This window comes from Apium graveolens, chromosome 7, assembly GCF_009905375.1.
Source record: "Apium graveolens cultivar Ventura chromosome 7, ASM990537v1, whole genome shotgun sequence".
NCBI lineage: Eukaryota > Viridiplantae > Streptophyta > Magnoliopsida > Apiales > Apiaceae > Apium > Apium graveolens.
In genome coordinates this window covers 64168641-64192639 of record NC_133653.1, presented here as the reverse complement: position 1 = coordinate 64192639, position 23999 = coordinate 64168641, and the positions used below count along the sequence as shown (strand labels likewise).

Sequence of the window (23999 nt, the reverse complement as noted above, 5' to 3'; positions counted from 1 at the left end):
TAAGACCTGTGATGCTGATGCTTATGTTCGAGCTCAGGTAGAATAAGTAATAATAGTTGTATGAGGACTCGGTATTCGTAATCAGATGTAATAGTTGGTAGTGTTGGGCTGTTCCAAACCCTAAACTGTAAGATCTTGGATTTGGTTGTGTATTCTTCTTTTAAAATATTGTAATAGCTATATTTACTTTGCTGTTTAAGTTGGGGGTGTGACAGGTTTTGGTATCAGAGCTACGGTTTAGAGTCCCTGGACAGCCCAAATAGGTTATAGGATTTGTGTGTAGGTTATAGATATTATGCGAGAGAGTAGGTTAAGTAAATTATTATTAATACTCCTCTTATTGGTTGTCAGTAAAGGGCGCATTCCTCGTCATCCTCTGGGTCGGACGACACTATTGCTTTCTCCGTGTATGCTGAGTTGAGGCGCGAGTTTGACATGCTTCAGGGCAAGTACGACTGACTGATAGACCGACTGAAGAACGTGTATCCGGACAGCCGAAACTACGAAGGGAAGCCCAAGGAGCAGATGACTGCGAGACTTGAGACCTTGGTTCAGTACGTCAACACTAAGCTTGAGGAGATGCCAGCGCACCGGGACCGTACCAGCCAGTATGTCATTCAGATGGTGGCGGATGAGCTCCAGAGCATTGTGAAGACGCTTCAAGAGGAAAAGACTACCAAGCCCCGTTCAGATGGAGTGGAGCCTTAGTTCTTTCCATTTACCTTTCATGTTGTTGGACTATCAGACTCTGTGGAATCCCCAGTTGTTTCCGTTGTTTCCTTTAAATAAGCCTGTTATTCCTAGAATCAGACTATGTCCCAATCCTATGTACTGTGAACTTTAAAATTTCAATAATTATGTGCTATTGTTCCATTTGCTCTCAACTGTTATTTTATGTTTTTATCATCATATCTGCTTAATTTGGAAACTTGACCCCATATGTAAATGAGAATGCCATGCGATACCCTCGAATCATTTTATCATTCATATCTGTTTTGACACAACTCTTATTTCAGGATCATGCCTCCCAAAAAGAAGAACCCAACAACCACCTCCACCACAGACCCAAATATTCTTCGACTACTGGAAACCTTGCAACAGCAAACCAATGCTATAGCTCAACAACAACTAACTCTTCAACAATGAATTGAAAACTAAGATAACCGTGAGCCACACCAACCACCTGAACCACCAGTACCACCTAGACAAATTGTCACCTTCAAGGCTTTTTAGAATGTGAATCCACCTGCATTTCATGATACCACTGATCCAGTGATAGCTAACACATGGATCAAGGAGATGGAAAGGGCTTTTGAGTTGGTACAGTTAGGAGATGATCAGAAGATGCCGTATGCTACTTACTTCTTGAAGGGAGAAGTCATCTATTGGTGGGAATCAGTAAAGGCTATGGAAGTCATTCAGCAGGTTTCTTGGGAGAGATTTAAGAAGTTATTTCTGGAAAAGTATTACCCTAAGTACATGCAGAATCAGATGAAGCTAAAATTTCTTGAGTTGAAGCAAGGAAACATGACTGTATTGGAGTATGAGAAGAAGTTCACTGAGTTGTCAAGGTTTGTGACAAAGTATACCAGCACTGAGGAGGAAAAAGCAAAGAAATTCCAGCAAGGATTGGAGCCTTGGATCAGAGATAGGGTGGCTATATTTGAGCTTGAAACTTATGCGGGGGTAGTACGGAAAGCTGCTCTGATTGAGAATAATGGGATGCAGTCAAGGAAAGAGAGGGATAACAAGAAGAGGAAGGTTCCATTTTATGGAGAAAAGTCTGAAGCTGGAAGTTCGCAAGATCGGAATATAAAGAGGATTGGTTTCCAGAAGGGCGGAAATTTTCAAAAGAAGGGAAATTTGGACAAAAGGCAAGAATCAAAAGGGAACAACCCGGCAAGCCAAGGGCAAGTTGGAGAAAACAGGTTCCAGAGACCGGAATGCAAGCACCGTGGAAGAAGGCACCCCGGAGTATGCAATAAGCTGAGCATGACCTGTAATAGGTGCAATCATAAGGGACATTTGGCGAATGAGTGCAAGATGCCAAAGCCAGGAGTTACGTGCTACAAGTGTGGGAAGACTGGACACATAGCTAGGGAGTGCAAGGCAACCGGACCAGGAAAAGCTCTAATGAATATGGCAAATACTAGTGCGAGTGTGCTAGTTGAGGTATTGGCATTACCTCCACCACCTGCACCAACCCCGCAAGCAACAGCAAGGACATTTGATTTGAAGATGAAGGATGCTGTTCAGAATTCTGAGGTGATAGCAGGTACACTTTTACTCAATAATGTCAAAGCTAAAGTATTGATTGATTCGGGAGCAACAAGATCTTTCATATCAGAATCTTTTGTTGATAAGCTCCAATGTGATAAAATGGTTATGAGTGAGGTAGTAAATGTGGTAATTGCAAACTAAGAGAAGATTCCTGTGAATCAATTTTGTCCAAAGTGTGAGATTGATATTTCGGGGTATAAGTTCTCAGCCGACTTGATACTCTTCAAGTTGGGAGAGTTTGATATAATTTTAGGAATGGATTGATTAGGAGAGAATAGCGCTCAGATAAATTGTAAGACCAAGATAGTGTATTTAAAGATGAAGAGTGGAGAGAAGGTAGTATTTAAGGGGCAGAGGCAAGAGCAACTATTTCTTACAGTTGTTCAGGCTAAGAAGTTACTTAGAAAAGGTTGTGAGTCGTTCCTAGCATATTTAGTGGATTTAGAGAGAGGCAGCCTCAGAATGGAAGATATTCCTGTAGTTAACGAGTTCCCCGATGTGTTTCCCGACAAACTACCAGGCTTACCACCAGATCGACAAATTGAGTTCGAGATCAACCTTGCTCCAGGCACGGAACCAGTTTCAAAGGCCCCATATAAGATGGCACCAGCAGAAATGAAAGAGTTGGCGAGCCAGCTACAAGAATTATTGGATAAAGGAGTGATACGACCAAGTACGTCGCCATGGGGAGCACCTTTTCTGTTTGTAAAGAAGAAAGATGGGAGTATGCGTCTATGCATAGATTACCGGGGGTTGAATAAGGTGACGATCAAGAACCGCTACCCGCTACCAAGGATAGATGACCTTTTTGATCAGTTGAAGGGAGCAAAATGCTTTTCGAAGATTGATTTGAGATCGGGATACCATCAATTAAAGATCAAAGAAGAAGATATTCCTAAGACCGCATTCAGGACCAGATATGGGCATTATGAATTCCTAGTAATGCCATTTGGATTAACCAACGCTCCGGCCGTATTTATGGATCTGATGAATCGGGTATTTAAGAAGTATTTGGACAAATTTGTCGTGGTATTCATTGATGACATCCTTATTTATTCTAAGTCGGAAGAAGAACATAAGCAGCACCTCTGGATAGCATTGGAGATACTCCGATAAGAGAAGTTGTATGCCAAGTTTACCAAATGTGAGTTTTGGTTAAAGGAAGTTCAATTTTTGGGGCATGTTATTGGAAATGAGGGAGTTAAAGTGGATCCGGCAAAGATTGAGGCAGTTATGAGTTGGGAGAGGCCAAAGACTCCTACGGAAGTGCGAAGTTTTCTAGGATTGGACGGATACTATAGAAGATTCGTCAAGGATTTCTCGAAGATCGCCACGCCATTGACCAAGTTAACCAGAAAGAATCAAAAGTTTGAATGGAGTGCAGAATGTGAAGATAGCTTTCAAAAGTTAAAGCAGAAGTTGGTAACAGCTCCGGTGTTGGTACTTCCAGATGATCAAGGGAATTTTGTAATATTCAGCGATGCTTCACATAAGGGTTTGGGTTGTGTGTTGATGCAACACAGTAAACTGATCGCATATGCGTCAAGACAGTTGAAGCCGCATGAGTTAAAGTACCCGACGCATGACTTAGAACTAGCCGCCATAGTATTCGTACTCAAGATCTGGAGACATTACCTCTATGGAGAGAAGTGTGAAATCTACACGGATCACAAGAGTTTAAAGTACATTTTTACTCAGAAAGAGCTCAATATGAGGCAGAGGAGATGGCTGGAATTGATCAAGGACTATGACTGTTCGATAAATTACCATCCTGGAAAGGCGAACGTAGTGGCCGATGCTCTGAGTAGGAAGGAGAGATTGAATATGATGATAACATCAAAAGAGTTATCTGAAGAAATCGAAAGATTGGAATTGGAACTTTGTGCTTATAGAAAAGTCGAGGAAGTTTGTCGTGCGATGACCTTTCAGCCAACACTAGTGGAAAAGATAAAGAAGTGTCAAGAGGAAGTAATGGAAAAAGAGAAGAATCAGTTATCTAGAGAGGAGATTAATACTCAAAGGGATGAGCAAGGGATACTAAGGTTTTCATCCAGAATATGGATTCCCCATGTACCTGAATTAAAGAATGAGATCCTCCATGAAGCCCACAATTCGAAATTTTCAATCCACCCGGGAAGCACCAAGATGTATCGAGACTTAAAGAAGAACTTTTGGTGGCCAAATATGAAGCGAGACGTGGCAGAATGGGTAGCGAAGTGCTATACTTGTCAGAAAGTAAAGGCAGAACATCAACGACCAAGCGGATTAATTCAGCCCCTGAAGATTCCAGAATGGAAATGGGAAAATATCGCTATGGACTTTATAGTGGGACTACCGCGAACGAAATCCGGGCATGACGCAATATGGGTTATAATTGATCGTCTTACGAAGTCGGCGCATTTCCTTCCAATAAATGAGAAGTCGTCACTGGACAAGTTGGTTCATCTGTATGTGCGCAAAATCGTACTAAGGCATGGAGTACCCGTATCAATAGTTTCAGACAGAGATCCCCGATTTAACTCGAGATTCTGGAAGCAATTTCAGGAATGTCTTGTCACAAAGTTGAATATGAGCACGGCGTACCACCCGCAGACTGATGGCCAGAGTGAAAGGACAATTCAAACGATTGAAGACATGTTGTGTAATTGTGCAATCGATTTTGCAGGAAGTTGGGACGACCATTTGTCGTTGATTGAATTCTCTTACAACAACAGCTATCATTCCAGTATCGGCATGCCACCATACGAAGCTTTGTACGGGCGAAAATGTAGATCACCAACAAGTTGGGATGAAGTAGGAGAAGGAAGAATTCTCGGCTCGGAATTGGTACAACAGTTGCATGACTCGGTCAAGTTAATTCAGAACAGGTTGCTTGCTGCTCAAGATAGACAGAGGAAGTATGCGGATCCAGCGCGTAAGGACGTTCAATTCCAAATTGGCGAAGCTGTGTTGCTGAAGGTGTCACCTAGAAAAGGGTTGATGAGATTTGGCAAGAAAGGGAAGTTATCACCTAGATACATAGGTCCTTTTGAGATTTTAAGTCAAGTAGGAAAGGCAGCCTATGAGTTGGCCTTACCACCTCAGTATCAGCATATGCATAATGTGTTCCATGTGTCGTTGCTTAAGAAGTACAATCCTGACGCTAGTCATGTGATAGAATATGAACCTGTAGAAATTCTGGCAGACCTGTCATTTGTGGAGCAACCGGTTAAAATACTCGACTGGCAAGTAAAGAGTCTTAAAAATAAGTCAGTAAAGTTATTAAAAGTACTTTGGAGGAACCCTAAGGTCGAAGAGTCGACTTGGGAGTTAGAATCTGATAAGCGTTCCCAGCATCCTCATCTTTTCTCTTAGATTCTGGGGACAGAATCCCTTAAGGGGGAGAGGATGTTACGACTGACATTTTATGTAATATTGTTTGTGGATTTGGTATAATATTAAAGTCAAATGAATATATATTCAATGATTGTACGCTAGTATGAGTGAAAATTTCTGCATTATAAATTTGCTTTGTGTAATATATGATTTTTTAAAGCAAAAGTTTATTTAATTTCTTTATTTTTGATTTATAAGGTATATTCTAAGCTTTGGAAAATTTTTCTTTTAAAAGCTATTTTGTTCATAAATTTTGAAAATGATTTTATAAAGTCTCTAAAAATCCAAGTTAATTTATGGTATAAATTTTATAATTTTTGAACTTGTATTTTATTTTATAAAAATAAATCATTATAAATTTTAGTTGTCATATTTATCAAATTACATGAGTAACCTTGCATGCAAACTCTCTTCTATTCAACTAAAGGGCTAAAAAGGACAATTACAACCCCACTAACTCTCATCTTGCTAACCAAATTACTCCTTTGTCCTTGCATGCAAAATGGTCTTAGTATGTGGGAAGGTTAATCTTGTCAATTCTCATTTCCACTCACTTATTTCAATCAATCAAAATCATAAAAACCCAAAGTACAAAGTGTTGTGATCATTCTCCCCACTCCACACTCCACCCTCACTCTCTCCTCCCTCCCTCCTCCCTCACCTCTCGGTTTTTCCTCCCTCTCGGCAATCACCATAGCCGAAGCCCCCATCCCCTTTCTTTTCTCCATTCTTTCACTCAAACATCCATCTTATATTCAAGTAATCTTGCTCCCTACATGTTGTCCATATATATTTCAAAGAGTTTTGAGTAGAAAATTTAAGTTTAAGGGTTGTATGTAAAGGTTTTAGTGAAACTCAAAATACAATCTTGATTCTTATGGATTTAAGGTTGTTTTTGAGAGGACTACAAGGAATGGATAAATGCCAAGTCTTGAGAAGGAAACTCTTGATGATTTAATGGCCATTTCCATCCATTTAATTCGGCCATGACCATATGGGAGCCGAATGAATGGTCCTTGAAATCATTCTTGTTGTTTTGATCAATTCTTGCATGTTTATGTGATAATGACTTGAATTTTGTGGTGAAAATTTGATAAAACTTCTTGCATGCTAAGTGATCATCTAGGTATACCTTATGCTAGGCTTGCATGTCAATTTTAAGATGGAATATATGTTATAAATGTGTTGTTTTGGTTTAAAAAACCCGAAGGCATGCATGCATGAGGATTTCTCTTAGAATGTTGTAAGATTTTGATCATTTGGAAAGATTTTGTTAGTGAGCCTTAATTGCAGTAGGTATAATGTGTTAATATTGATTTATGCTTCTTGTTGCATGGTAATAATTTGTGATTATCTCTTATAAAAATGCATACCTTGTTGTTTCAAAAGCATGAAGATTTGTGATTTATGAAGTGTAGATTCTCTTGTTTTGCCATAATTGTACTTAAGGTAAGGATGATCTCACCAAGGTTATTTTGAGAATAAGGGAGTTAGTTCAGTAGAATACCATGTTTAAGTCTTGGTTTGAGTATTGGGTTGTTGGTAGTTGAGTTTGTCAAGTCAAGACCTTGGAGAAATGAGAGTTATAGTTTCTGCAAAAAATCAGTTTAGTACACTGAGGTTTAGAGTGAGTTTTGACCATGTCATTGGTGTGCACTTTGAGGCCCAAGCTACCAGAAGTTAGTATTGGGAGTTTATAAAAGGTTTTAGGAGTTGGTTGGAGGTTTGCATGTCATTTGGTTAGGTGCACAAGTAGAATAACAAAATCTGTCCAGGAGGGGACAGTTTTGTTGTAACTTAGAAATAGGGAGAATTGACCATGTCATGGGTAGGCCCTCATTAGGAACAATTGGGCCTTAGTTAGAGGGAGTGTCAGAGAAGTTTTTCCAACCATATTTCATAGGATATGAGTTAGAACCATGTGTCACAAGTTAATTCAAGTCAGGGCATTTTCTGCCCAGAAAAACAGGGGGAACCTTGGACTTTTAGCTTAGGCCCAAGAAGGCCCAAGCCAGGCCCTTGAGCCACATCAAGCTTGTGAGATGCCCTTAGGTCAGGAGAGTTTTGTGTAAAAGTTTTGAAGGAAAACTTGTAGTTTAAGAGTGCCTAATGCACTCAAGAAACTATAGTTGTCATTCCGAAATTTGCACCAGTTAGCACTATCACTTATCACATAGTTTTAGAACACTTAGAAGTGAGTATTAGGTCGACCACCATAGTTGTAAGATAGTATAAGGTCAGTAGAGCAAAAGGCACAAGTGAGGGTCAATAGGTTTTGGATAATTTAGTAAAGGCACATCGAGTTAGGGAGCCAAAATTTGAAGACTTTGTCTAGTTTAGCGACCAAGTGACTTAAGTGGTGAGTCGAGATCATCCAAGCCCAGTGTTGCATTATGGTATATATGGTGTTATTTGGTGTTAATATATGATATGTGAATATGTGGCTATGTGTGTGCATTTGAAATATAAAGGTGGATATAAATTAAGTGCGTATAGGCCTAAGTGCCATCCGTGTTTAATTTCGAGTTGTAAATAGGTTAAGGTGGTGAGAATATATTATAATGAAGATTATTATTATTTATGTAGGATCTCGAGACGAGGGAAAACTTGCCATAAAGGTCGAGTGAAGCTCCAGTTACTCCTACCAGTCAGACCAGACCAGCTTATCTCAAGGCAAGTGATTCAACTTGACCTTCATATTTACTATAAACAGTTCATATATATCGATGCAATTATCCTGAGTCATTTTGATATGTTTAAATCAAGCGTATCTCTCGCTTATCTTTGAATTACATAGAGATGCCATGAACCCTCAAGTATGTATTGCAAGTAGTTCAAAAGTCTTTTCATGATAATTAAATGCCATGATAAAATAAAGAGTTGTTATATTACTTGATTGATCCTCTTGATTAACATGATGATGATTCCTAAGTATTGATATCTCATCCTGATACTTGAACCCCTATAGAACCTTACCTTGAACTCTGATAGTTAAAAACTTACCAACATGATTCCTCATTGATTGATACCCTCTTTCCTATCCTAAAGCTTGACAATTCTGATATATATATATATACATCCTGAGCTAGAGATCATTACCTTAACACCCATAGTATTCGTGAAGCTTATCTTCTTAATGATCCAACACCTGTATCTTGACGAGAAACCATTGCTTTAAGCCCAGTTTGGAATTACCCCTTCATATTATCCATTAGTCTCACCATATTTTCCTGTCCAAGTTCTGACATATGAAAACCTTTTGGTTACCCTAATAGAGTAAAGATTTGTGAATCATGGCCCTGAGATTTAGTACCATATTTCCCGTGTTTCGAGTTGATCTATATTCCCTTAATAAAAATGTTTACTGTTAAAAGAGATTTTGTTACAATTCGGCATCAGCTTTTGAAATAAATAAAATATGGGTTTTCAGTCCCAAAGGGGGATAAATGTTTTCTTGAATAGTGGATCTGGACTGAGACGCGAGTCCTTTCCACACTTATATTAGGCTTAAAAGTTGCCTAGGGATTCCCGTTAATGTTTTAGAACCCAGCGAGGTTCGGGATTACTTCGCGGCTGATCACCGGCTGTAATCCGTAGCGTCATAAAACGATTTTGATTAAGACATGATTTTTAAAATTGTTTTGATACAAGCAAAAAGATGCCATCTCACATAGTTTTATCTCTCGTTATCATTAGTTATGTCTTTCCATTGACATTCTTAAAAGTATATCTCGATTTATGCTTTGTGTCATACTGTTAGCACTTGTTGAGCATTTGGCTCACTTCTTGCTTTACCCTGATATTACAGCTAGCAGCTATGGTTAGATTCAAGCAGACTGCCCGTAAGACCTGTGATGCTGATGCTTATGTTCGAGCTCAGGTAGAATAAGTAATAATAGTTGTGTGAGGACTCGGTATTCGTAATCAGATGTAATAGTTGGTAGTGTTGGGCTGTTTCAAACCCTAAACTGTAAGATCTTGGATTTGGTTGTGTATTTTTCTTTTAAAATATTGTAATAGCTATATTTACTTTGCTGTTTAAGTTGGGGGTGTGACATTATCCGTTGAGAGCTACAAATTAACATTTAATTTGTCTACTTAGAGTGTTTTGGTAAATAATCATCAAGCCTATAGTATATTCCTTACAATATTCTTAAGGGGCATTATAATTGTTATCTGATAATTAAATCCTTGGACAAATAATTGTAGATTTTGTAAAGGATTTAATTTTTTGATTTTTGTAGAAGCAAGAATATTTTTGATCTCGAACTATAGCCGATTAATTTATTGATCGGAGTGTATCAACACCCTCGAGGATTTATATATGAATATATACTTCCACGAATATCTTGTGTTCTTTATTTTAATGTCCTAAACACCATTCACTCTTGAGAACACAGAGCCACTAACTGAACATTAAATTATTTATCTGCAAAAGATTCAGAAGAATGACTTAAAAGGTGACAAACATCAAGTTGTTCTATTGTCATCGGTAACAAACATCAAGCTGTTAGCAGGAAAAACAACAAGCTGTTTGCAAAACAATCAGCAAGCTAATATATAGTCATCAAGACAATCAGAAAGCTGTTATTCATTCATAAAGATTGTTTTAATTTAGTGAGTATCGTATTCAACCCCCTTCTACGATACTTCAAGACCTAACAAAAACTTATCCTACTAAATTATGACCATAACTTCTTCCTAATATTATTTTATTATTTTTATAGAAATCTATAATTATTATAAATTTATATAAATATATTAAAGTTATTATATGATTGGATAAATAAAATTTTAAAATTATTTGAATATTAACAAACTCGTGCATCGCACAGGACTTAAGATAGTTCTTCTTATTACCCAAAAAGACAAACATACCAATTATCAATGTCAGACGCATAAAAGTTTTTGAGGGATTCCAGTTTTTATAATAATAATAATAAAATCATAAGTTTTAGTTATGAAATAATAAAACTGTGATTTTTTTATAAAAAACATTACTCCTGTCATGATGTCATGAACAACCAAAATTACTAAATATTAAGTAAAAGCACTTAGATTCGTAAGAAACCCATGTAAAAGAATTATGCATAAAAAGTTTAGAAGGGGAGTGCAAAAAAATAGTAACAAATGCAATGGAGACGTAAGAGATGTGATTCCAACGCAGATGTCTAACCTAACTGAAGCACTAGATTACTATTTGAGCTACATTGTCAATCTGCACTAAATGCATATTACCTGGTATGTATCATGATTTTAGGAGGGCCAAGGACCCCCTATGACCCCTAAATCCGCCTCTGCTAATTACTAGTAATTTTTGACTCGATTTAACTAAGTAAGTAACACAATAAAAATTGAGAGATTGTTTAACTAAAATTATACTAAAGCAAATACATTGTATTAATTAAATAATTAAAAAAATCTAGACTCAAGTATCCCCACTGGTATGAATCAATGCAATTATTATTTCCCGCCTCAATCAATCATATACTACTCAAGAGGAAAGATGCGCCCTATAAAGTGTCCGTTTGAAAAATCTTAAAATAAGTAACTTATGACTTAAATTAAAAATATGACTTATAAGTGATAAGTAGATAAATACTTATAAGTAATATAAGTGTTTAGATAATTTTACTTATAAGTCAGTATTTTTTTACTTAAATGAACTAAAAAATAATTATTAAATATTATTATTCTAATTCGTAAATTTTAGATTAGATTATTATTTAAAAATATATATTTGTAAAGCTGAAATTAATTATAAAGCGAAAAATCGAAATATGTTGAGAAAAAGTATGTTTTTTTATTAAAATTCAACTTATCAGCTTATAAGTTATAAATTTGACTTATAAGTTGGGTCAACAATGTAAAAACCCAATTTTTTTAATCGGTAAAAGACTCTTATAAATAGTAATCTTGTGGTTTAGTAAAACCTTTTACGACCACACCATATACGAGTTTTTAATTTAAGATTCTGAGTTGATATTGTGATTATACGTACCAAATACGTGTATGTAAACGCTATTAGTTTTCGAAGAAAATGAACTTTGAAAAACGACCGTATCTACGAACCGTCAAGGAATACGAGAATCACGATACAGTTACAAATTTAAAATCCTACAAATTCAAAGCCAAGTACGAGACTTCAAAATGTAAAGGACGTATAAGAAAGGATTTACCCTGCGAAACCGTTTACGAAGATTTATTACTAAAACGAATAAGCGACCGAGAGAACACGTAAGAGAATAAATAAATGTATCAAGCCAAACTAACCATACAAGCAAACTAGGGTAATAAGCTAACCATGGTTATTAACCAAATAGTGAGCTTACCTAGCAAGAATAGTAGCCTATCTAATAGAACATGATGACCTAGCTAGTGAATAGTAGTGGAATAGTAACCAAGGTACTTAAGCTAGTTCATAGCTTGGAAAATAGGGAACCTAGAAAGATTGTGATAGATTTATTTGTACTAAAAGATATATACAAGATCCTATAGTATTATTTTTATAATAATTATCCAAGAAGCCAAGCAAATTCTCTCTCTCTCTCTTCAAGAAAAAATATCATGCTGATTTTCAAGAACACCAAGGAAAGAAAAATTCAAATCTCATGTTCAATCCATTAAAAAATCACCAAATTTTAACCAAAGCTTCATCATATCATATAAAAGGACCATTAAAAATTTGATGGTCATTGGATTAGTATAGCATAGTCAAATACTTGCTCAAAGTTGGTGATGAATAGTTCTCCAAAAATCTCTTTTTGTTTTCTTGATTTTCATGGCATGATTTAGGATCCTTAAGCACAACCAAGTCCTCCCAAGGTTCAACCATCAAGAATAACATATTACAAGCTTTTAATAAAGGTATAAATCCTTACCCAAACTTTGTTTAAGGTTTAAGTTTTACGAAGATTAAAGATCTTAGTTGTAAACTTAGTTTTTGTGGTTGATTTGTTATTTTCTTGATGATTAATTAGTTAGTTATTAAGGTTGATGTTGTGGCCTCAACAACATGATTTTCTTGAGAGGAGAAGGTTTTAAAATTATGGTATGGTGATTGACTATGGTTGATAAATGAATTAGAGTGAAAACGAAACTCGAGTCACGAGCGTAACGTCTTTAAAACGAGAGAATCGTAACCATATATTTTCTGCAGGAATACAGAATGTATAAACTGTAGATTCTTGAATAATAAAAAATCATTTATTATTATATATAATATTATGAGGATCGTTTAGACGCTTTAATCACTTGATTTTGATTTACGGATCAAAAGTTATGACCGTTTTAGTAAAAATGATTTACGCGACAAAAACGGCTACAAATTACGAACTTTGTAAATAGAAATCATCGACTTAAGAATATTCAAAAATCATGAAACTTTTACACAGAGTAAAAAATAGAGTTTATTAACTTCCATAAAAATTTCAAGTACAAATATTGATTTTTCAATTTTGTAAAAATATCAGAGCTGAGGTCGCGTGGAGTAAAAACACCAAATGCAACCCACTTCTAGAAAACTGCCAATTCGGGATTTTCACCCCTGTTACCAGAAAACCATTTTCAAATAATATGTTCTAAATTTTTCTAGATCGCGCACGCAAAAATGGTGCATCAATTGAGTTAACATTTTGAGAGAAATCAACGTTTTAGTGAAAGTGGTATGAATAATAAAACTCTGTAGGTGACCAAACTTTTAAAATACTTTTTACCTATTTAAATTCATTTTATCAAAATAAAACTTTTATGATAAATATTAAAAGCACTGAAGAAGCTCCTCGAGGTAGTTTAGTATTAAAATATTAATTTTTCAATTTATTAAAAATGTTAGAGTGTGAGTCGCGTAATAGTAATATTCGGTAAAGTCAACTCTAGAAGACCACTATGACCGTCTGTTTCGACCAAGGATTGATACTTATTTCGAGTCGGTTGAATATTGAAAAATATGAAGTATTGCACTTATTAGAAATATAAGTCGGTGATGGGATAAGGAATACTGATTAAGATTATGATATTTGTTGATTAGAAAACCCTGAACGAGAGGAAGTCGGAAAACATATCTTAGACTCCAGGCAAGTTTTCAAACCCTACCTTTTTAGAAAGGTTGTGTTGTGATTGCTTTTAAACACTACGATATATTCATGATGAATTTTTTACGGTGTTTCACGAATTGTTATATATTGAATCATAAGATATGATAATTTTGGTACAGTAAAAATACCGGATTGGAAATATATATTTAGACCGAGAGTCGGTCGGTATTAGTTTATAAAAACTCGAAAGTATTCTGGAGGTGTTTATATTTGAGAAATGTTAACGCTAGAGAGTAGCGTTGCATATATATTGTAGACCGAGAGTCGGTCGATATGTATTATTTAAAAACCCGGAAGTATTCCGGAGATGTTTTGGACAAGTAAAGTCCGTATTTATTTTATTCCAAGGGACTCGATGTCAACTTGCGAAGTATTAAATACCTCGAATTTATTTAAAACTCTTTCCAAAGATCGTGTTCCTTCAACTATATTTAATCACTCGAACAGTGAATATTATTTTGGATATTCATTTTTAAATAGGAGTAGTATACTCCAACAATTATTTATTTCAAACTCGATTACTTATATCTATTAAAGATTACTTTTATTTAAACATAAATTAGTTGAGGAATATCAATTCAAATATTCTTTTAAAATATAATTATTCGAGGTTTAATTATTTAATAATTATTATTTAATTATTAAATATTTATTCAATGATTTAATATGATTTAAAATTCATAAAACCTATTTTGAAAAATATATTCTGAATATTCAGAAAATCATTCTAATTATTTCAGATCGTCAAAAATATTATCTTGACGTATTTTAAATATTTTGAATATAGTTTCAAAAAAACTTCCCCTTATTTCTTTATCTGTTGACAACGGTCAACTCACATTACCTTAATACTTCCTCCGAAAATTCTCGGAAGTACATATATACACACATGAGATAAGTTGTTTCTATCAACAAGCAATACGCTTGGGGAACTTCGATGTGGTTCGAGTTCTTCGATGTGGTTCGAGTTCTCGAGATATGATAGGAATCTTCAAAGGACTTGGAGGGGTAGACTCTAGTACGATGATTACTAGGGAGACTACCAAAGGTACCGCAGGCGAAGGTACTCTGTGTACTCAGGAACTTGTGAAGTGTGTGCATACTCGAAATGGGACACATAGCCCGAATGCGGCAAGGGTGATAACCGGGATACAAAGGTGTTGTCCTTCTACTAGTAAAAAATGTTACAGATTTTTATATTACGACTGATCAGTGTATGTGGAGGCTTCAGTGAATGTCCTATATTCTTCCAATTGAAATTTAGATGCAATACTGTAACCCAACTAGGGGTTGGGTTTACCATTAAGGTATTTGCAAACTAATAAGTCAATCAAAAAACATAATTTTAAAAAGAGGTGTATAACACCAAGAGATCGATTCTCCTGAGTACATAATACTATCGAGAGCTTTGTAAAGATATTTTGATATATATAAAATATCTGATTTGATTTAAAGAGAAAAAGGTGTATATCACCAAGTTTTCAAATCATCCTTTTATACTACAGAGTATTATTTTAACAGTTATTTTCCAACTATTTTGTACATTATGGCTGAGCATCATTGCTCACTCTTGCTTTCTTTTAAATGTCACAACACAACAGATAAGAAGTATGCTGATGTGAGACATAGTCGCTTGCAGTTATGGGGAGAAACCCTTGCAGCGTTGTGTCAGGTGGACCAGAGTATCCAGATAGGTATAAGGTGTTAGTAATAATTATTGTGACTTCATGTAGAGGTTACGAATAATTGTTTAAGATCCTGTAAAGTATATTCGAGTTGTAATAAAGGAAGATTATATTGTGTACATCGTTTCTAAGGCTATAACTTGTGTGTGTGTGAGAGAGAGAGATTGGGGGTCTATAATATAGAGTTATTGGATTATTGAGTTAATACAGGTTACACATGATTGAAGGATTGTGTGACGACCCAGATTCTTGACCCCGGATTTGGGGATGTTATAGACAAACACTCGTCGATAAGTACTTACAGCTTATAAGTTAATAAGCTCATTTTAAGGGGATGGCCAAACAAAGCCAATATACAACTTATAAGTTAATAAGCTCCTTTTAATGATATCATGAAACTGAGACATTAAACACATCATCCTAACTTCCTAACAATTTGTTCTACCTATTTGCTAGTCCCTAACAATGCAGCAAGAATTACAGAAGGGGGCGTTGAATATAATTCTAGTAAGCTTTTTATTGAACTATAAAATGTTCTAACTCAAACTATATATATAAGTGTTTTGATTTGCAAGGTACGGAATCGCAAGTTAAATAAATCAAAAATACAAAGTAATAAAAACACAAGTCTTTAAAACTTTCTGGTGGATTTGAAAGTATCCACCAGATATATATATATATATATATATATATATCGAATTAAGAACTCTGTGAAGAACAAATTGTCTCACAGCTGCTTTATAAGTGAACAAACAAACTACAGAGAAATTCTTAACAGTTACAACTTTTTCTATTTCTCTTCTAAAAGTGTTTGCTTAGTTATTTGTTCTACTAGCTACACTTGGTTTATATACCACCAAGTTTACATAGCAATATGACAGGATAATAAAACAAAACTATCAAGTCAAACTCCATGCTGCTTCACTACTCTATTCCAGCTTCTTTGAAAACATTCTTAACTTGCATGGAAATAGTAATGCTTCTTTGTTCTTCATTTCCTGTAAAACAGGCTTCCATATTCCTTTGGCAAACACCCAACACATGTGACTGTGTTGTCACCGTCAACAGATGTTTGAATTGATCATCTGTCGGGTACATGTTGTCATCCATCGGGTTGTCTTGTTGATCATCCATTAGGTAGCTTTGTTAATCATCTGTCGGGTAGCCATTTATTACTTTAATCCATTTTATTTGTGCAGAATTACAAGACATCTTATATTTAAATTTAATCAACCTATTTTGCATATCTACTAGCAGTCTACATGACTCATAAGCTACTACAGAATCTACACAAAGATGTTTGCAGAAATGTGCTACATGACTTATTGTTACATAAGCTACTCACCCGATGGATATCAATTAGTCATCCGTCGGGACTATATTGAATCATCCGTCGGGACTATAATTGATCATCCGTCGGGTGCTATATTTTTCACTATGTTAAATCTACTAAGGTGTTTTGTTAATGTAATCATCAAGTTCAGAACATATTCCCAATAATCTCCCCCAATTTATGCCTACTAGAATTATAGTCATAAATTAAGAGAAACTTGATGATAACAAAACACCCTAAAAATACAAATTTATAAGGTAGTAGTTAAAACTAAAAAGTGGTGCAATATTTACTGAAGAATTTATAAGACAAAGTGTACAAAGATTTGCTCACAGTCATTTTCAAGGTGCTCCTCTATTCTGAGCAGATTGATTTATTTCCTTGATGGTCTAGATTTCTTTCCAAGCTTCCTGTTGTTTTCTTCTATCTGATTTTGGAGTTGTCTGTGGAACTCAAGTTCATCATTTTCTTACAGATCTAGCATTTCTTGCATTTCCAGTAGAGTCTCATTGCTAGAGATGCTCAACTGGTCCTCTAGTCTGAAGAATCTTCTAACTCCCTTATCATCAAACAATTCCATCAGCCAGTAGGGCCTTAGATGCACTCTACTTCCTGTATAAGGAATAGTTAAAGTCTTTGGAAGTGCATCTTTGGCTCTAATACTCATCAGTTCTTCAATCTTCTTTAGAACTAGTCTTCTAGCTGTCACATTGAATCCAAAGTTCTTCTTGAAAGATGAATAGACTTTTATCAGTATAGATTCGCTCTCTTGAAGAATCCTTTGAAGTGGCCATGTCATCTCTTTTCCTGCCTTGTATTTGAATACTAGCCTTTCAGGTAGATTCCTATAAGCATCAATCCCTTTAACTTCATCCAGTTCATCTAGATAAAAGTTTAGATTAGAGAATTCCTTGATGTCACATATGTACATGATATCTCCCTTGTTGACTTTGGTTTGAGCTTTGGTTAGGGACTTGGATCTGAGAGTCGAGGGCTTCACTTTCTTGACTGCTCCGGTCTTTGTTTTCTTTGGCTTCATTAAATGAGGTAGATTGAGTCAAGGAATTGGTAGACTATCCCAGTCTATTGGCTCATCCTTTGGAATGATAGGTTCACCATGGAAATTCTTGGATGGATCTATCTTGAATTCTTCATGTGCCATAGAGGGCATGGATGTTTGAGTTATTGTAGAAGTAGACTCTTTGGGAAAGTAGTCTTTCATCTCCTCATCACTGAACTCCAATTTTCTCTTAGAATGAAGCTTGTATCTGAATTTTCTTTTCTTTTGAGGTGTTTCTTGCATTTTCTGATCTTTAGATTCAGTGGTTTCAGATGGTTGTTCAGGAATTTGTTGTGTGGGTTTCACAGCTTGCAACTTGGCCAAGATAGCAGCTTGCTCCTTCTTTTATTTGAGCTTTTTAGCATCTAGAGCAACTTGCTTCTTTTCTGGCTTCAATCATGCATTTTCTTCCCTTTTTGTTTCAACAAATTGAGGGTGTCCAGCCACCACACAAATTTCCTTACCATTTCTGAAAACCTTGGCAATTCTCTTTTTTAGAGCTGATTCTGTAGGATCTTTGTAGAATGCTATAGACCTGGCCAACAGCTTCTTCTCATCAGGCTTTGGTGTTTCATACACTGTGTCCGAAGGGTTCTTGAGTGAAGACTTTGGGTAGTTCACCTTTGGATTCATGATTAGATCTGCCTTTGGGGATTTGATGCAGGATGTCTGGCCTCTCTCCAGATAGTTCATGCTCATATCATTCACATAAATTTTCCTTACTTGAGAGTGATGAATGACTGATTTTTCTGGCTTCATTTCTAGACCAAATTTCTTTTGAAAATCCTCATCAATTTTCTCCCAGTTGATTGGACTAAACTGCTTCTTCTCAGCTGCTCTCAAAGTGGCTGTTGCTTCATTTATCAGATCAATGCTATCTTTAGCTGGTGGCTTTGTGAAAGCAATTGTTGGCACAATTGCTTTACTCACTTGAATGCTAAGAACTTTTTGCTCCCCCTCACTCCTAGAACTTTCTTTCTCCCCCTTTTTGTTATCAACAAGTTGAGTAGAGGAGGAGGTCTGTGCATTCACCAGTTTCTGAAGCAAGTCTGTTTGTTGAGCTTGGTGTAAATGGATTGCTATAAGAGAAGCTTCCATAGCAACCATTCTTTTGTCCAAGGAATCCACCTTGGTTGCAAGATCAGAGTTTTTTATTGAGCTATCTTTTGATGTCTATCATTGTTGTCTCTGGAAGTCTAGCTTCCAACTTGTCAAAGATGTCTTTCTTAAGTTGATCAACTTCATTTTTGACGAGGGAGACATTTTGACTTTGTCGGTAGTCTGAAATTTACTGTAGTTGGAGAGAAGCAAGATGTGCTTCCAGAAGCTTCTTGGTGCTAGAATTTGTGGTTGATTGAAGTGCAGACTGTGTTAATTGGCTGATAAGTTGAATGAGTGTGGTCTTGAAATAGTGATCATCACATTTCTTGGAGAAGGCCCATGATGGCATGCGTGATCTGGAACTAGGGCCTGCTTCTCCCCTATATCCAATGGCTCTTCTTCACTATCTCCATCCTCACCTCCAAAGAATTCTTCTGAAATGGCAAGTGAGCCAACAAATCATCTAGAAGATGATGCTCACTTGCATGGATTTTTCGCTTCTCCACCAGAGTTAAAGATGGAGAATATGGTTGAGATGTTTGAATCATGTCAATATCCAAAAAGTGTGTGGGAGAATTTGGTGTTTGAGGTGTTTCAATTTGTACAGATTTTGGCTATGACTCCACATTTGTTGGAGCCACATCAATTTGACTTTGAGATGGTGCAGTGACTGGGTCTTTAGCTCCAGTTTTCACTATGTGTGTACCCTGTGCATCCCCAAGGGTTTTAGTTTTCTTCTTTCTTGTGTAAGTTTTTGCTGAACTTGTGCCCCTACCCCTTTTGTTCTGTGCTCCTGGTTGAGGGCTTGTTTCAATAGTTACATCATTTTGGGAGGATGAAACTAGAATTGAGTTTTTGTCCTTATTAACAACCACAGTTTGTTGGGAAAATGTGGTGTTGCTTGGTTTGGGTACACTATGCTCACCATCCTTATTCTTAGGGCTTCTTTGATTTTCACCCTGTCCCTCACCTTTCTTACCCACCTTCACACTCCCCTCTTTAGGTTTGGTGGATTTTACAACTGATCTCTTTTGAAAGAAATCAGAGGGGGCTTTCTTTGTCTTTGTTTTTAAAACTTTGGTTTTGGTAGCTTGGGTAGGCATCTGTCTTGTCATTAACACATATGCCACTGCTACACTAGAAGGCAAATAAATGTTTGAGGTTGGAAGAGTAGAGACAGTTGAAATTACCTCACTTACCTGAGGTGCCTCCATTACTGGAAAGTAAAAGAGTGGCACCCCTTTTTGGTGATCTGCTCTATTGAGATCTGCAATACTTCTTCTTTCTTGAACCCAACAATTTAACTTGTTGGTTGGGTTCTCAATCACAATGTCCTCAGAGAGGTGGTTAGCAAGCATCATGAAAAATCTAGCATAATACACACTCTTACCCCTCTTATTAAGCTCCCCTAACTTAAACCCCAACCCAAACAAGACTAGATCACTAAAATTGAAGTATTTATCAGTTACTAGCATGTAAAGCATGTTGAGCATGTAGATATTGACAGAATCAAAATTGCTAATTTTAACAGAAAATACTTTAGTAACTACATCACACAAGTAACTCCATTCTTTCCTAAGACCAATTTCCTAATTTCACTTAATTTAGAGCTGGTGAGTGCATAACCCATGGAGTTTAACATGTTAACAATATCAGTGTCTGTGTGTGGAGTAGTGACAGTATTATCAAGAATCCTTGATAAGTGAATTTTGTATCCACTTGGGACACTTTATTACAAGCTTAACTTGGTGTTTTGGACTCAAGTTGTTGGTATTTTGACGCGTTTTCTAGTGTTTTTGCATTTCAGGGTATAACTTGCTTAGATAGGTGGTTTTCATCAAATAAAGCTTAAGGAAGTGCTTGGAATCAGTCTAGGGGTGATGAGCGAAGAAATCAGCAAAAACAGAAGCAAAATAAAGTATTTTCCAGAAGGGTAGCACGCGACCGCACGCCAGGAGCAGGCGACCGCGTGCCAGCAAGCGGCCGCGTGGAGACAGCAGGCGACCGCGTGCGTGCGGAATTTCAGAATCTGGATTTTATTAATTCAAGTACAATTGGGCTTCTGTTGGCGCTGGTTCTCTTGGGCTATTATATAAACCTTATGGGAAGACGTTTTCTTCATCAAGAGCAAGGGCAAGAAGATTGAGAAGACCGGTTTAGCACGCAACAACGAAGAAGGGGAAGCATATGTTCAATAATAGTGTGAATCCTTGTATAACTCTAGTAGAAAGGAGGTGTTGTGAGTCATAATGCGTTTGTTGTCTATTATGTTTATAAACTTTTGATTGTTTTGATGATAGATAAGTTATGGTTATTGATCTAGTATCGAGATATATCTGTTAAGCATTCCACACACGCACGTTTCTGGTTTGCGAAATTTATTCGAACTCTGTTTTAAGTCATTGCATTATTAGAGGCATTCGCTTATTCATTTGGTTATGTTTATTCTGAGGGGATCGATTGCATTATCATTTAGTTGAATTCACGTAGTTGCATTCATGCATCAGGTTTGATTTGTAGTTTTGAGTCTGTTTATGCTTGAGGACAAGCATCGATTCAAGTTTAGGGGTGTGATAAGTGGATTTTATATCCACTTGGAATGCTTTATTACAAGCTTAAATTGGTGTTTGGGACTCAAGTTGTTGGTATTTTGACGCATTTTCTAGTGTTTTTGCATGTCAGGGTATAACTTGCTTAGATAGGTGGTTTTTATCAAATAAAGCTTAAGGAAGTGCTTGGAATCAGTCTAGGGGTGATGAGCGAAGAAATCAGCAAAAACATAAGCAAAATAAAGTACTTTCCAGAAGGCTGGCACGCGACCGCGCGCCAGGAGAAGGCGACCGCGTGTCAGCAAGCGGCCGTGTGGAGACAGCAGGCGACCGCGTGCGTGCGGAATTTCAGATTCTGGATTTTATTAATTTAAGTACAATTGGGCTTCTGTTGGCGCTGGTTCTCTTGGGCTATTATATAAACCTTATGGGAAGATGTTTTCTTCATCAAGAGCAAGGGCAAGAAGATTGAGAAGACCATTTTAGCACGCAACAACGAAGAAGAGGAAACACACATTTATCTTGTGATTCTTTTAATTCATTGTAACAGTAGATGCTAGTTTTCTTTATGCTTTGAACCTTAATACTCTTGTGACGTACTTCATTATTTATTAAGTATTTTTCATCTTATATCGTTGTGTTATTATCATGCTTTCATATGAACCCATGGTGACGATGAGTTTTATTATGGGCTAATCATTATCATGGGATTCTAACGGATTTACTTATGGATTTTAATAATTAATTTGTTTCGATATCTTAGTGTGTGGTGATTGTATGATATCCTAGTATTGGCTGTGTTTATTCGTCTTATGTGCATAGCTAACATATAAGATAGCGTGTTAATATCTATTGAAGCGACAGTGAATATAGAGGTTTAGAACTTGCCATGCTAGCATAGGTTCATGTATTTGTTATGCATGATTCATAGGTAATTTTAACCATCTTACTTGCCCTATGTAATCATGATAGATAACTTGCGTATTAAACCGTTATGTTTTGAATTTTTATAGACATATAAGGACTAAACATAATTGGTGTCTATTCAACTTCTATCTCTTTTGTGGATGCTTGGTAGTAGGGTATTCGTACAACAAAAGTTGGCGTTTACTAGTTTTGTGTTATCTGATTAGTGTCATCACCATTACATACTAAGGTTAAGAACAATAAGGCTATTGAATGAAGTATTTAATGAAGTTAGAATCCCATGTTTGTCATATATATTAATTCAACCATTCTTGTTCTCTTAGTTATAATTGTTAGTTTAATCTCTTAGTTTAATCAAAACCCAATTTGTTATTTGTCTTAGCATTGAGCGATAACCATACATTGTTGCATAGGTGCATAAATTGAACTTAACCTAAACCAGTCTCTGTGGGAACAAATCTGATTTATATCTTATACTACTTGTGAACGCGTATACTTGCGTGAATATTAGCGCGTGTTTTCGCCCTAACAAGTTTTTGACGCCGCTGTCGGGGACTCGGTGTTAATTTTTAGTTTATGTGCTTGTCATCACTGGTCGTTAAAGTTCACTGACTCAGATTCTTTTACTTTCACGGTTTATTTGTTTGTGTTTCAGGTACTCATTACAATGGGAGATCCAGCAACATGAACGAAATCCTTGATGGATTTTTCTCAACCCAAGATCAATAACATTCAATTTAGCATTGTCCGGACAGCTATCACAGCTAATACCTTTGAGATCAAGCCTGGCATAATTCAATGGGTGCAGAATTGAATTCAGTTTGGGGGTTCTCCAACTGAAGATCCCAATATGCACATTAGGGATTTCATTGAGATCTGTGACACCTTCAAGTTCAACGGTGTTTCTGAAGATGCTGTGACGCTGAGACTGTTCCCATTCTCTCTGAGGGACAAGGCTAAGAGCTGGTTACACTCTCCACCAGCTGGTTCGATTACTACTTGGGAAGATCTTGCTCAGAAGTTTCTTACTAAATTCTTCCCTATGGCGAAGATAGCTGCACTCAGGAATGCTATTACTCAATTTACGCATCAAACGGGAGAATCGCTATGTGAAGCTTGGGAGCGCTACAAGGAGTTGCTTATGAAGTGTCCTCATCATGGAATTCCTTATTGGATGATCATCAATTATTTTTACAATGGGTTGGGAGCACAGTCCAGACCCATGCTCGATGGAGCATCAGGCGGAGCATTATGGGCAAAGAGCTATGAGGAAGCTTATGATCTAATTAAACTGATGGCTGCTAATGAATATCAATATCCAATCTAGAGATGTCCACAGGGAAAGGTAGTAGGAGTTCTTGAAGTGGATACAGCTACGGCTATCACTGCTCAACTTAAGGCGTTGTCTATGAAGATCGATTCTTTGGCTAACTATGGTGTTAAGCAGATAACAAGTGTTTATGAGCTATGTGCAGGTTCGCATGTGACGGAGCAATGCACAATATCTAGTGAATCAGCTCAGTTTGTGAGTAACTTTCAGAGATCACAACAACCAGTTCCAGACACTTATCATCCTGACAACTGGAATCATCC

The 23999-nt window shown here is 36.5% G+C and overlaps 1 non-coding gene across 1 annotated transcript; it reads right to left on the bottom strand.

Moving 5' to 3' along the window:
* Positions 1-23463: 23463 nt before the first annotated feature.
* LOC141676063 (small nucleolar RNA R71) lies at positions 23464-23570 on the bottom strand. Its single transcript, XR_012556673.1, has one exon. It is a non-coding gene; the product is annotated as a small nucleolar RNA R71 (small nucleolar RNA).
* Positions 23571-23999: the final 429 nt, after the last annotated feature.